The 15,515-nt window shown below is 44.1% G+C and overlaps 1 long non-coding RNA gene across 5 annotated transcripts in view; it reads left to right on the forward strand.

Moving 5' to 3' along the window:
- The first annotated feature begins 14,802 nt into the window (after nucleotides 1–14,802).
- The window catches only part of LOC134808700 (uncharacterized), a 38,008-nt gene continuing 37,295 nt past the window's right edge, over nucleotides 14,803–15,515 (forward strand). For 2 of the 5 annotated variants that reach the window (XR_010152111.1, XR_010152112.1), the window contains exon 1: nucleotides 14,815–15,002. This is a non-coding gene — a long non-coding RNA (uncharacterized LOC134808700). Of the gene's footprint in view, nucleotides 15,003–15,515 lie in introns of all 5 variants that reach the window. The other 3 variants (XR_010152115.1, XR_010152113.1, XR_010152114.1) reach the window with 3 other exon arrangements.

Below are 15,515 nucleotides of genomic sequence, written 5' to 3' on the forward strand. Positions count from 1 at the left end.
CAGAGTCACTCACAACTTAGTGTTGTTGTGAGACTTTGTTGGGGGCGCCCACCACATAGGCTGAGATGAGGCATATACATGTGATTCCAAATATAATGCACAGCACTGGAATATTTAGTGCCAGAAGACAGTATCTGATTTTCTTTTGATTTCAACCTCTTCTGCTGTAGAATGGAAAAATAAGGCCATATATATAAAATATATATCTTTTATGTATACAGATATATGAAATATGTATCTTTTATACATAAAGGTGTATATGTATAACTTTATATATTATATATAATATATAAATATAAATATATATATACATAGTATATATATTATTTTGAGACACAGTCTCTCTCTGTCACCCAGGCTGGAGTGCAGAGGCACGATCATGGCTCAATGTAATCTCTGCTTCCTTGGCTCAAGTGATTCTTACAACTCAGCCTCCTGAGTGGCTGGGATTACAGGCAAGCATCAACACATCTGGCTAATTTTTGCATTTTTAGTGGAGAAGGGTTTTTGCCATGCTGGCCATGGCTGGTTTCAAACCCCTGGCCTTAAGTGTTCCACCCGTCTTGGTCTACCAATCTGCTAAGATTACAGGCAAGAGCAACTACATCCAACCGATTTTGATTCGTTCTATCTCATATATCACCAATGACTGTTTTTGGAAGTTGATGCTAGCCTAATCCAATTATGCATACTTCAGGGCTGGGGAGACCTGAAGCACACAGTCATTTTCATATGGTCACAGAAATGAAAAGGGAAAGAAATTTTTAACCCAACTCTGTTCTCTCAAACCTGGGGCCCTGGCTGTATTTAGATCTTTTTGGGGAGTAAGGGGCATAATTGTGTTTGCATAACTGTTTACAGGAAAAGAGTTAACATGGGAGATGAGGGTGAGCAATCAGCAGCCCAGCAGGGCCTTCGCATAGATTTATGGAGGAAAAGGGCTCAGGGGATAAAACCTTGAAGAAGTTAACAGACTTCCCTTGTGACAGAACCTAACAGAATTTAGAACTTTGGGAACCAGACACCCACATTCTAGAGACAGCCCTGTATCTAGCTAATTTCATGGGAGATGCTTGAGAGAGCACTGTGTTCTCATTGTGTGCTATATTCCTAAGCTGTTGCCTGAGAAAGGTTCAAAGTGAGGGCCTTTTCTGACAATGTACATATTGGCTCAGCCCACATCCTTGATACCACTGGCCATTCGACAAGAGGCAAACACAGGTAACACAGTGAAGCCCAGGTCAGGTCCGTCCATGCCAGGCCACCCGTGTCATCTAATCTGGGCAACCCGACCCTGCCTACCATTACCATGTGTTGCAAGGGGAGCAGGAAAGGAGAGGGCTCTTTCTCACAGGGGCAGGTTGTAAGGCATTGGAACCCTGGCGGGTATGTCATGTTCATACCCAGGTCATGGCTGGTGGAATAAAAAGTTGAGCATTGTGGACCAAGTGTGTCTACTCAGATGTGAATCCCAAGGCCTTAAGCTGTCCTCGGGTTTCTTCATTGGCTGAGGGTCTATGCAGATACTCCTATGTTCCTGATCTAGGAAACAGAATTTCTAATGGAGATGTCACCTGGTGGTAAAAACAAAGGAGACAATTAGTTTTTTTTTCTTTTTTCTTTTTTTTTTCTGCTTCACTGCTGGGAACACTCTTTGTAGAGTTTCATTAAAATCATTGAGCAGATATTTGATGGGTTCAAGTCACCCATCTCCTTGGACAACTGGCAGGTTCACCACACCCCCAAGCATCGCATACAGTGAGTTACGGTGAGAGCAGGCACATGGGGGTCTCTACAGACAGGGGTCTGACAAAACCAGGACGGGCCCAGGATCCAGACCCAAATATGGAATTTCTCTGGGCTCTCTCTTAGGGGATTTCCATGAGTGACCCAAAGATCTGCCTCCCAAAAATCTAGCCTTAAGTAGTCCCAAAGGCAACTTTGTTAAGTGTAAAGTCCCTTTTTACATTCTTGTAGAAATACCAGAGAAGGCCTTTGTGTTGTTTTTATTTTACACTAGGCTGTATTTATTCATGTTACTACAGTTTGTATGGTTTTAATTATTCCCCCCTGGTATCACCTGTAGCAGGCAGCTTCACGGCACTGCCAGACCTTCTCCAAGACTTGAAAGCCACCACTATCACTAATACTCTAGAAAAATAGGGAAGAGTTTACATGAAAAGGGGGTTATATTGTTCCCTGCATTTGTCTGTAATGTGTCATCCCAGAGAACACATCCCTCTAGCCCATCAGGGCAGAAGTGGTGCCCTCACATATCTTTGTAATGTTCTATAATGGGGGTCACTTCCCAGACTGGTTTAGCCTTTCAGTGACTATTATTTCTGATCAAAATGGAATAAAACTAGAAATGAATAAGAGAAGAAAACAAAAATAGCAACATATATATGGAAATTAAACAACTCACTTTTGAGCATGCTCATGTTTAAGGGTTGTAAGACTTGATATTATGAAGAATGCTCATGATGCCTAAAGAGTTACAGATTCAATGCAATCCCTTTTAAATTAGCAATTTTTTTGAAATAGAAAAAGGAACCAACAAATTATATGGAATGTCAAGCGACCATAAAGAGCCCAAAAATGTTTAAAAAGAAAAACAATGTTAGTGGCCTCAACTTTTCTGATTTCAAAGCACATTACAAAGCAACAGCAATGAAAACAGTTTGTTTCTAGCATAAAGACAGACAATTTTTCCAATAAAACAGAAGGTAGCACAGACATAAACCTCGCACATATGAGCAAATAGTTATTTGCACACCCATATTCATTGCAGCACTATTCAGAAAGGCCAATAGGTGAAAGCAACACAAACTTTCCTCACTGAATGAATAAATAAATATAGTTTGTAATACAAAAGTAATGGAATATTACTCAGCTTTTAAAGGCAGAAATTCTTGTACCATCCATAATAAAGGGAAATCTTGAGAACATGATGCTAAGTAAAATTAGTCACAATAAAACAGATACTCTATGATTCTACTTATATGTAATATCTAAAGTATTGAAACTTAGAAACAGAAAATAGAATGATTTTTATCAGGAGCCAGGTGGTAAGGAAAATGGGTAGTTGTCATTTCATGTGTACTGAGTTTCAGTTTTGCAAAAGAAAAAAGTTTACAAATATGTTGCAAAGCAATGTAAATACATTAACATGACTGAACTGTATAAGAAAAAATATTAAAGATTCTAAATTTTATGTTATGTATTTTTACCACAATCAAAATTGAAAATGACACCCAAGGGCGAAGAGAGATGGCTCATGCCTGTAATCTCAGCACTCTGGGAGGCTGAGGCATGCAGATTACTTGAGGCCATGAGTTCAAGACCAGTCTGGCCAACATGGTGAAACCCCAGCTCTATGAAAAATACAAAAATTAACCAGGCGTGGTGGTGCACACTTTTAATGCCAGCTACTCAAGAGGCAGCAGCTGGAGAATTGCTTTAACCTGGGAGTTGGAGGTTGCAGTGAGCCAAGATTGTGCCATTGCACTTTGGCGACAGGGTGAGAGTCTGTCAAAAAATAAAATAAATAAATAAAGACACCCGAAGAGAGAGAGTTACAAAGTTTTTGAAAAATTATCTTCAAATCGCATAAGTCTTTCTTTCACACTAAGATAATATAAACAATAGATGTTGAAATTAAGACAATTTCCATGATTACTCACTTAGACAGAATCAATTATTGGCCATCAAACAAGAAGAAAATACCCAAGTCATAAACAAAATAGGGGCAATATTTATACAAGCAAACAAACAATTAAATCATTATATTAACAAAAGACCATAGGGATGGTTCATATTTGACTTTTGCCTCACACTGTCTTAAGGTGTACAGAGTTGAATATTGTCATAGAAAATTATATTATATAAATTAAAACTAAAAACAATAAACTGATGTAAGGTGCCCTACCCTAAAACATGAAACACAGAAATGTAAAATTGCAAAACAAATTTAAAAGAAACCATCTCCGAATTCTTACTTGAATAATGAAATTCAAAATCATAATAAATAGGTAGAAAGTAAAAACACAATTAACTGCTGTGAGACAGCCTACTCTAAAAAATACAGAAACATAAAATTATAAAACATAACTAAGAGAAACTTTAATCTATAAAATCCTGAATAACCATAGTGTCCAACTGAAAAAGAATCCTAGGTAACTACAATTTTCAACTCTTCCTTTGAATCCATAAAAAGTATAAATTTTGAATTATTTGGATACAGTTAGGGCAACAACATTTCAAAGAAACCACATTATAATTATTAAAAAGGGATGTGATAAGAAAGTTTTAAGGAATAAAAATTTAAGTAATACTAGAGAAAGTTTTAAATTATGCTACTGATGCATTGTTGCTTTCCTTACACAAAAGGGTAAGGCTGTAATCTAGCCTTTAATAGAAAGGTCTTACATTTTTATATATGGTAACAATAAATAGAAAGGTCTTACATTTTTATATATGGTAACAATATAAATATTGTAAATACAGTATAAAACATTGACATATAAAATAAAAATTGGAAATAAATTGTACTATTAGTCAAATAAAAGTTGGGAAAACTGGAAGAAAATGCTAGTAGTAACATTGTGCCTAGAGTCAATTAAACATACAAGCCAAATATTTTAATAATTAATTATATAATTTATACATAACATATACATTTGAGCATGCTATTTTACAACTTCTCAAACTGAAATTACAGAAAAATGTGACACATGATAATTCAGAGAGTGAAAACACAGTCTTAGTAATCTTCATGTTAAAGAAAACAGAATCATAAAATAATAAGTGAGAAATAAGGTAATAATTGTGAATTCAATATATGTTGAACAATATTCTAATTTCCCTTACGGAAAATGTTTTTGTAAGAAATCTGTAAAATGAGTACTTACAATAAATCATCCTACAGTAGAGGCTGTTGGCATACAGTGTTTAAATTTCTATGATTAGGTCTTACTAAGGAAAAGAAAATTTTAAAATAAAATAATTAGATTTTCCTATTTAAGAAGATAATTTTTGCCTATAAAGTTTTTCAGTCTAATTTTCTTGTAGAATTAGGTTTTAGCCTTCATAAAACTTGACATTATGAAGCAGAAAACAGGTGTCATCTGTCTCTGATGTTCCTGGAATTTCTAACCCAAATGCCAATTCCTCCACAACTCCCCTCACACACTTCTGAATTGAAGCACAACAGATTTATTAAAAATGGCATAACAGCGGTCTCCAGAAATGTGCAGAGATTTTCCCAGATCCCCAAAAGCAATGACAAACTATTCAGATCATTTAGGTTCTCACAAGATTCTGGGAGGACTTTGGCTTTCAGTGTGAATGCACTGGAAGATTCTAAGAGAGAGGGAGAGAGAGAGAATGTGTGTGTGTGTGTGTGTGTGTGTGTGTGTGTTGAAATCAGAACCCTACCTTATGTGTTTATTGTGGAATTTGGAAATGAAAGCCTAAAGCCGAAAATTAAAATCACACATGATAGCACGTTGCAAACTATTTTCTGTGCTAGATGGGTCGTTCTAGGGTGTAGGACCCTGGTAACACCCTTTTCCCCTCCTTCCGGAAAGAGCTACTCACATTGCTCAAAGCCTGCATCCACATGTACCATGTCCAAGACCAGCTCAAGAGCCTGGACCCATATGCCACCTTCAGCAGGGTTGACTGCAGCGGCTTCTTCTTCCTGAGCATCTTCTCCAATGGTGACCTGAGAGTTGCGGGAGGCATTGGGGCCAGGATTGAACAGAGGAAAAAGGAGCATGGAGGCCAGGTGCTGAGGACCAGGCCATCTTACCTGGAGAGTTCTGGCCCTGAGACATCCAGACCAGCATGACGTTTAGGTGCAGACAGCTGGCCCTGGGTGGCCCTATGCTGATCACCGGCCTCGGCCCCTCAAACAGTGGGAAATGGAAGAATGGCTTGGAAATGGGCCCTGTCGACTGTGTGTCATCTGAGCATATTCTCCCAGGGGTCCAAGAAGGACCATCGTGTCTCCAGAACCAGAACTGGAAGGTAAACTGTCAGGGGGGACAAGGAAGAGCATCCTCAGTTGGGTGGAGGGTCTCACAGCAAGACGCCTGGCTTAATCAAGCTTGGCCATTCCTGAAGGATGTTCAGTGACTAAAAGTGCCTACCATGAGCAGCTGGAACCCACTCCCTGAGAGCTGCAAGATGCATGGGGACCTCATGTACCTGTTTGTAATTACAGCCAAGGACCAGCAGGCAGCATTACCGCATCCACATGGGGCTTTTGCTGGAAACAGTAAGTCTCTGCCAGCCCCTCCCAGGCTCCTGGGATGCCACTTGTTCTGGGTCTGTGGACAGATAACCAGGACACTTGCTCAGTGTCCGTCCACTCCTTGTGGCCTGAAGCCTATCGCTCAACCCTAGCCCCACCAGACCTGCTTCCTAAGCCATTCCTCATGCCAGAAGGAAAGGCAATGCCTTTGTCCCACAGCCCCTGCCTTGTGTCATGTCATGTGGGGCTATGGAATGAATCATCAGATGAAACTCCAGTCCTTCTGCCTGAGAAATCTATCCCCTCTGTCTGAGTTACCCTCTAGGGAGCTGTCAGTGGGAGAGAGAGCAGCTGTGGAAGAGAGTCCCACCTGCTTCTGTTTGACTTCAGGACAGCCTCTCAGGGCAAGAACCCAGAGCAGGTGGAGGCCTCAACGAAGCCTGTGGCAGGGCTCTGGGCTTGATGGGCTGAGCATCTCCCTATCTGCTGCCTGCAATGGGGCCCAGAACCATCCATTCAAGAGGGTCACCACCATATTGCAGGTGTGCAGCTGGACGGTTCCCAAGGCAGAGGCTGCCATGGACTGCAAGCACACAGAGGATGTACACCTTGAGGGTGGACTATGAGGAGAACATTCCTGAAGAGGTGCATGCAGCCTGGCCCTGCCTTCACTGGGAACCCCCTTCCCTCTGGGTACTAGACAGAATTCTGTACACTTTCCTGGAGGCTCCATTCTGGTCTGTTCATTTGGAAGTTTCAGGCTGTCTGTGAGGAAGTAACAAAAGAGATGTCTCAAAGGAGGTTGTGGGGCACAGGCTGAGCCCTTGTCTCCTTCCCTAGTCCCTCTGCAGACATGGGGCTGGAAGAAGGACCTGTGGATAATAAGGGAACTGCTCTTCGAGAACCGGCCTGAGCAGCTGCTTCAAGAAAGAGCCACATTAAAGGTGCCTATAGCCCCTGATGAGGGAATGGCAGCCTCAGGCCCGCCTGCCATCTGTGAGCAGGTTTTCTTGCTAACAGCATGAAAGCAAAGAAAGCTGGAATGAGCCAGCCCTCTCAGGCAGCTTGAAGGCTGTTGGGGTTCTTTCCAGGCCTTCTAGCCTTCTGCTTCTTGGCAGGCCACCCAAGACCCTTTTCTGGCCTCTGAGACATTCATGCTCTGGAAGGAGAGGGTCCTACTTTTCACTAGGCTATGGGGCCAGGCCTATCCAGCTCCCCGCTTCCACTAACAACCATGGGGCTCTCACCTGGGCGCACACTGCCCAAACATGGCCCTTCTAAGGCAGAAGATCATGTGTCTTGCAGTTTCAGCTTGCTAGGGCTTAAAAGTCATCAGTGCTGTTATTAAAATAGGGAAATGAACGGGGAAAATATGCTTTAAAAAATTTCCCATCATCATACCACGGAGATCATCAGCACAGATGACAGCACAGGCAGGGCTGCTGGGGAGGCTGAGGGAGAGTGTCCAGCCTGTTCTGCCACCTGATTCATGCCAGGGGTGCCTCGTGACACAGTCCCTTAGAGAAGCATGCAGACATCTCAGGAAGGACCTGGAAGGTGCAGATCAGGGCCACCCAGCACCACTGATGGTGGAGTGGGCCTACCTCCCATCAAGCTGTGTCTCCACAGCTGACCCTTGAAGCCAGGAGGTGATTTACAACATGTGCAAGGCAGTGAGCTCCATCAGCTGTGTGGCCTTCAACATTCACTTCAACTCAGACATCTCACCAGAAAGCAGTGGGGACTGGCCAATGCAGAAGCCTGCAAAGTGGAACAGAGTGTCATGGGGTGGGGGATGTGGAGACTGCCTGCTGATCTGAGCACTGCTCCCTGAGGGTGTGATCTGCAGGATTCCTGAAGGAGGGCTGTGAGCTCATCTGCGAGGCCCTGAGCCTGTGGAACATGGCTGAGGACAAGCACATGCGGATTTGTGTCTACTTGCACCTCCTTGTTCATCTCAGTACACTACAGTGACTGTGCCGAGGTGGGCCTTTAGCATCCCCTGGGCTGTGTCAGCAAAGGACTCTGGGCCTGGCCTGGCATTGAGGGATGGCAAATAAGGGGCCTGGGTTTGCATTGTCACCCCCTATGGTAGCATAAAATGAGAGAGTCCAGACCTGCAGGACTGGAACCCTAACAAAGGGGTTAGGAGGCTGCTCACTTTCCCTCAGGGACCCATGTGGAGGAGCTGAGGGAGGTTAAGGAGACCCTAGGGACTCACTTGTTCTGTCTGGGCTTCCCCCTGCTCCATCATTTGATGACCATTTTTTGGGAAGAGCTCCGGAACCTCCTGTGCTCTAGTGAGATGGGGCCTCCCCTCACAGGGTATTCTGAGACTGTGAGTGAGAAGCTAACACAGTGCCTTGCAATACTCATGGGAGCTGTCATCCTCTGTGACCATCACGTGGCCTTGTAGTGTTCAGACTGCCTGGCCTGCCTGGGGTTTGGTGAGGCTGTTTTGTGGTCAGCTGCTTTAGAATCTCACTTTCTCTGCAATCAAACAGTGACTGTCTTCGTGTCTGTTTATGGGTTTAAAAAATCCTAATATTTCATTTATAGTAGTTTCAGCTTGCATGTGTTTATTTGTATAAATTTTATTAGAATAAAGAGAGCTTAAGACAATAGCCTTTTAAGGTCTTAATGAGGCATAGACTTTCATGTCACAACAGCTAATGTTGACCTCTTTTTCTACCTTTGTGTAATGTATACACATAAAGTACAGCCAGAGGTGACTAGAGCTGAGCTGCTTGGGCTTGCTTGCTGGCCTGCAGTCAGGTGGATTCTGGCTGTGAGGCAGTGCCCACCCTGGATCTACATCCCCCACCCCCTCTCCTTAGTCCCTGAGTAACCAACAAGGCCGTGCTAATGAGAGGGCGAGTGATGGGCATCGGGTACCCCAATACTATCCGGGAAGATTTGAATGCCATCTGGGCTGGAGCTGTTGGGATTAGGGGCTGTGGCTGCCTTGGCTTGTCATGGTGCCACCCACAGATGTGCCTGCCCTGTGCTGCTTCTCCAGCAACTGGCTGCCCACGGCCCTGAGCCTGTCACACCATTCTTGCTACCTCATGCTGCTTGTGTTTGAAAAACCCATCCAGAGATGGCATTGCTGGATGTGAGTGCTGAAAAGGGGGCAGCACCTTTGTCCTGGGGGATTAGGAGCTGACCAGATTCCTCCTGACTCCCTTCCAGAACAAGTGGGGCAGGTGCTGTAACTAATGATGCCCCCCAGAAGATGTGTTTGCACTGGCTGAGCAAATACACGATGCAGAGACCTAAATGAAGACACGTGAATGTGGTGTGTGGACATCAGTTAGCAACTGGGAAATAGGTGCCTCTCAGGCCTCTCGTGTTCCAGCAAGTGTGGAATATGCCTGTGCCCATGAGTGTAGACATCTGGAGTGTATATATTTGGCTGCTGTTTTTGCTGCCACTATCCCCAGGCCCAACCTGGCTTAAAGTCCAGGTTTTAAGTAAAAAAATAGGAGGCTTTTTGCCACACAGCTCCGTGAGAGGCTGAGGTGAAAGCATCACTGGAGCCTAAGAGTTTGAGGCTGCAGTGACCCATGATTCAGCCACTGCACTGACACAGTGAGACCTGCGTGCGCCCTTCTACAGAGGATAGCTCTGGGGCATTTGGGGATCCCTACAGTCCGGGACATCTCCCTGTCCCCTGCTGCCTGTGCTTCTTCCCTTGCCTGCTGTCAGAGCCTAACATGGAGGAGGATGTTGCTGCCCTTTGAGCCTGAGGGAGTTGTGTCTGACTGGGGCTTCTGTCTGCAGTTTTGTGAAGAGCTACTTATGAGTATGGTCTGTCCAGATACCTTGTTTCAAAGGAAGTGAGCATGAGCTAGCAAATGTAGCCACCCCACAGCTGATAAACAACTTTGTCTTGTTTTTAAATCATCAATCTTCATTTCACATTGAAATAAAGTAATTGAAACCTGCTACCCCAGCCTCGCCCGTGTGTTCTGTAACGCAGACTCATTTCGTTGTGTGGGCTGTTGTCAGAAATGTTATAAAAAAAATTATGCATAAATAAGATCAAATGTAAAATTATGCTTATAATGTCACTTGAGTGGGTGGTAAGAGGGTAGAGTCACAGGAAATCTGTTGGGGTTTACACCCCTGCTACTTACCAAGCTCATGAGAGTGTGGCAGAGGTGATCATCACCTGATATTTGTGGCAGAAGAGAAAAGTCTAGCGTGAAGGCCAGGTAGGGGAGAGGTGCCAGGCTGTGGGGCCAGGCCTGTGCATGCTGGGCCTGTTATGTCACTGAACATCTAACTGCCCGGGAACCGGCTCTTTTCACATCATCTGAGGTAAGAGGATGGAGAAGCACTCTCCAGAAGTCACACTGCGCTGGGAGAATGGAGGAGAGCCTACAACTCGCCATCCTAAGGTAGGTTTTAGATTGAGCTGGACTGTCTTCGAGAGCTAATGAGATGGGAGGAAGACAGTCCCCCAGGTGCACCTGACAGCCAGAGCCTATGAAGTTAGGGGGGTTGTGTGGGGGTGGCCTGTCCCTATGAGAGGAGGAGCTTAAGGCTACTAAAGCTGGTGGCTGCTGCTCTGCCATCCCTCTACAGAGCAGGCAGGTCCTCAGCTGCATGTATAGCTGAATGTCTTTTGGAGTGTTAGAGAGTCCTCTATGTCTTAGAAATTTTGAAAAGAAAAACAAATCTCAATTTTAATGTTGATTAGTTTCTCTGAGCCAGTTGGGAAAAAAGATGTCCTTCACCTCAAAGGTTTAAGTGACACCGAAGGGTAGCCACCAGTGTCTCGGCCACTGAAGCCTCATGCATGCTCCCACTACCAGTTTGATTTGCAGCCCCATAGTTGTGTTGTACTAAATATTCTTTCCTCTGGCCTTGTCCAGTGAACACGGTTCACATGGCTAACACCACTTCTTGAGATGCGAGCACCATGCAAAGCTGAGAACGGATTGGGTTTTGTGACCATTGTGCCTCCTCCTCACCTGAGAGGCCCATTTTTCCTGGTTGATTCATTAAGTGTATTAGTGCTGTCAGTCGCCTCTGGACAATTGAAATGACAAGTGGCTGTTGATTCATAAAGAAAATGAAGGCTTTAGATGTGAAACCCTCGTTTTCTCTTGTCCTTCTCTTAGGTGAAAGATTTTATTTTTTTCAAAAGGCTACATACTGGTATCCCAGCAGGTGTAGTGTGAGAACTGGCATATGTTAGGCTATGGTTTCAGTGTGGATGGGCAATCCTTCAAGATGGAAAACCAACTCTCACTGAGTTGCTGGAGCCACACTGACATTTCTCCACATCCCCCACCATGGGCTTTCACTTTTCTCCTGTGCTTGAATTTTTTTCACATACAAATTCTTTATACACACACACACAGACACACACACACATATCTCACTCTCTCAATGCAGTGGCTGAATCATGGGTCACTGCATCTTCAAATTCTTAGGCTCCAGTGATGCTTTCAAATCAGCCTCTCAAGTAGCTGGGACTACAGGCATGCAAAGCTACACCCAGACAATTTTTTAATTTTTTTCTAGAGACTGAGCCTACTTATGTTGCTCAGACTCGTCTTGAACTCCTGGTATCAAGCGATAATCCCACCTTGGCCACCTAAATTGTTTAGATTACAGGTGTGAGCTAGCACTCTCAGCAAAAATATATTTTAAAGAACAGTTACAACCAAATTATGAGTTATCATTATGCCACTGCCCTCCAGCCTGGGCACCAGAGCAAGACCTTGTATCCAAAAACTAAGCAAAACTAAATAAGAACAAAAAAAAAAACCTTATAAATAAATTAAACTTTGAAGATTGTGTCATCTGTGTCCTTCCCTGCCCTCCAAGCTATCAATGTTAAATATAATAGTTATTGAGAAAATGGTTAGATATTATTAAGAAATTTCTATATATCCTCCAGCTGAGAATAGGTATTCTGATGTGGCCCAAATATTTTCTCAGCGCTACCTTCAGGGTCTAAACTAGCAAGTCAGGACACCTGCAGAGGACAGTTGACCATTTTCAAATAGAAAGAGAAATACCCCGTTCATGAGAGTAATCCAGTGATTTTCAAAAAGACAAGACACACTGACATCCAGCGCAGTCAGGGCACAATTACCTTGGAAAAATCACCTCACACAGAATGGTTGAGGAGACTTTCTAAGGTGAGCAAACATGGGCAACATAATCCTTTCTTATTTATTTCCAGCCCCCGCTGCCCCCCTGATTCCTAATGGCCACACCACAGTGTGGTCAGCAGTGGGGTGCAGTGTTGTGAGAGAGGGGCTCAGGGAAGGGATGAAGGTCTTTACCGTGTTACAAAAATGCAGGTTAAAAAGTTGCTAAAAAGATGTCTAAATATTCTAATTCCTACTGTTACATAGCTGCTAAGATGCATTATACAACAGACCCAGGTAAGGGAAAGAGCATGTGCATTTCAAGTCTCAGCTCACTTCTTAATTAGCTGTGATACTCTGGGCATGTGACCCCAAATGTACGAGCCTGTTTGCCTGTCAACCCAAAACAATCCTAAGCAAAAACAACAAAGCTTGAGGCATCCTGCTACCAGACTTCAAACTATACTACAAGGCTGCAGTAACCAAAACAGCACAGTACTCATACCAAAACAGATATATAGACCAATGGAACAGAACAGAGGCCTCAGAAATAACATCACCCATCTACAACCATCTGATCTCCGACAAACCTGACAAAAACAAGCAATGGGGAAAGATTTCCTACTTACGAAATGGTGCTGAAAGAACTGGCTAGCCACATTCAGAAAACAGAAATTGTACCCCTTCCTTACACCTTATACAAACATTATCTTAAGATGGATTAAAGTCTTAAATGTAAAACACCAAACCATAAAAACCCTAGAAGAAAACCTAGGCAATACCATTCAGGACATAGGCATGAACAAAGACTTCAGGAATAAAATACCAAAAGCAATCACAACAAAAGCTAAAATTGACAAATGAGATCTAACTAAACTAACGAGCTTCTGCACAGCAAAAGAAGCTATCACCAGAGTGACCAGGCAACCTACAGAGTGAAAGAAAATTTTTGCACTCTATCCATGTGTCAGAGGTCTAATATCCAGAATCTACAAGGAACTTAAACAAATTCACACACACACACACACACACACACACAAAAACCATCAAAAAGTGGGCACAGAATATAAACAGACTCTTTTCAAAAGAAGATATTTGGCTGGGCACGGTTGATCAAATCTGTAATCCCAGCACTTTCAGCCGTGGAGGCAGGTGGACCATGAGGTCAGGTGTTCAAGACCAGCCTGGGCCACATGGTGACACCGCATTTCTACTAAAAACACAAAAAATTAGTAGGATGTGTTGGCGGGCGGCCTGTAATCCCAGCTTCTGGGGAGGCTAAGGCAGGAGAATCACTTGAACCTGGGTGGCAGATGTTGCAGTGAGCTGAGATCCTTCCACTGCACTCCAGCCTGGGTGACAGAGCAAGACTCCATCTTAAAAATAATAATAATAAATAAAATAAATAGAAAAAGAAGAAGAAGGAGAAGGAGAAGAAGAAGAAGAAGAAGAAGAAGAAGAAGAAGAAGAAGAAGAAGAAGAAGAGGACCTTTATGTGGTCATAAAGAGAAAAAAAGAGAAAAGCTCATCATCACTGGAGACTAGAGAAATGCAAATCAAAACCACAATGGGATACCATCTCACACCATGTTGAATGGCAGTTATTAAAAAGTTAGGAAACAACAGATGCTGGTGAGGCTGTGGAGGAATAGAAACAATTTTACACTGCTGGAGGGAGTGTAAATTAGTTCAACCATTATGGAAGACAGTGTGGTGATTCCTCAAGGATCTAGAACCAGAAATACCATTTGATCCAGCAATCTCATTACTGGGTATATACCCAAAGGAATATAAATCATTCTAGCATAAAGACACATGCACTCATATGTCTATTGCAGCACTGTTTGCAATAGCAAAGACTTGGAACCAACCCTAATGCCCATCATTGATAGATTGGAAAAAGAAAATGTGGCACGTATACACCATGAAATAATAAGCAGCCATAAAAAGAATGAGTTCATGTCCTTTGCAGGGACGTGAATGAAGCTGGGAACCATTAACCTCAGCAAACTAACACGGGAACAGGAAAGCAAACACCATATGTTCTCACTCATATGTGGGAGTTGAAAAATGAGAGCACATGGACACCGGGAGCCAAAGATCACACACTGGGGCCTGTTAAGGGGTTGAGGTCAAGGGGAGGGAGAAAATTAGGACAAATACCTAATGCATGTGGGGCTTAAAACCTAGATGGCAGGTTGATAGGTGCAGCAAACCACCATGGCACATGTAAAACTATGTAACAAACCTGCACTTTCTGCACATGTATTCCAGAACTTAAAGAAAAACAAACTAACAAAAATGCACTAAGGCTGAGGGGGAGTGGGGGTAAGGGCAGGAGTCAGGCTCGGGTGGGTGCGTCCTGGAGTTTTATCCAATCATTGACACTGATGTGGGAACCGCCCAATCAGGCGCGCGGTGGCAGAGGCGAGGAAAGGAGGGCGTGGCTTCCTGCATTTGGCGAGGTCTTTGTCTCTCGCTGGCGCTGGCACAGGAGCTTGGGATCCGTCTCCTCTTTCGCCTCCTCCACCTTGGGAGCCCCGGGCTACTCTCTCACAGCCCTTGTTGCCCTGTGATCTGAAGGTCCTTGGGGACGCATAGTTAAGGTGCCAGGACATCCTGGAAGCTGGGAAATGGTGAGTATACGGGGTTCGCCATCCCGAGAGGGGAGAACAGGCTGTGAAACTGGCAGGACCGGCCTCCCCACGGTTAGCTCCGAGTCTCCCGCAGCTTGGCCCTCAGTACCCTGTTGCTGCAAGATGGCCGCTGGGCCAGCAGCGAGGCCCCCACGTCCCGCCCGGCCCATCCGGTCCTGTCCCTGGGCAGCGCCCTGCTCTGCGCCCACAGCCATGAGTATTTCCCAGATTGTTCAGGAGGCCAGATGGGTCATCAGGGAAAAACCGCGACTGGGTGTTTGCGTGGGAGGAGCTGCGGCCCGTGGGGTCCCCAGTCTCTCTTGTTAAAATTAAGGGGAGTCTATGTTAAAAGTTTCATCAGTTTATCTGAACAAAGAGTGATTGGTGAAATGGAAAGCACCCAGCCATGATTTCTGGTCCACCAGAGGGGCATAAAGGAAAGGCTTTTATAAGATGCATGAGAAAGCAACCCAAATTCAAGAATTGGTTCCAGTTATATGGTAGCCTTATTTG

The sequence above is a fragment of the Pan troglodytes genome, chromosome 17 (assembly GCF_028858775.2).
Source record: "Pan troglodytes isolate AG18354 chromosome 17, NHGRI_mPanTro3-v2.0_pri, whole genome shotgun sequence".
NCBI classification, from domain to species: domain Eukaryota; kingdom Metazoa; phylum Chordata; class Mammalia; order Primates; family Hominidae; genus Pan; species Pan troglodytes.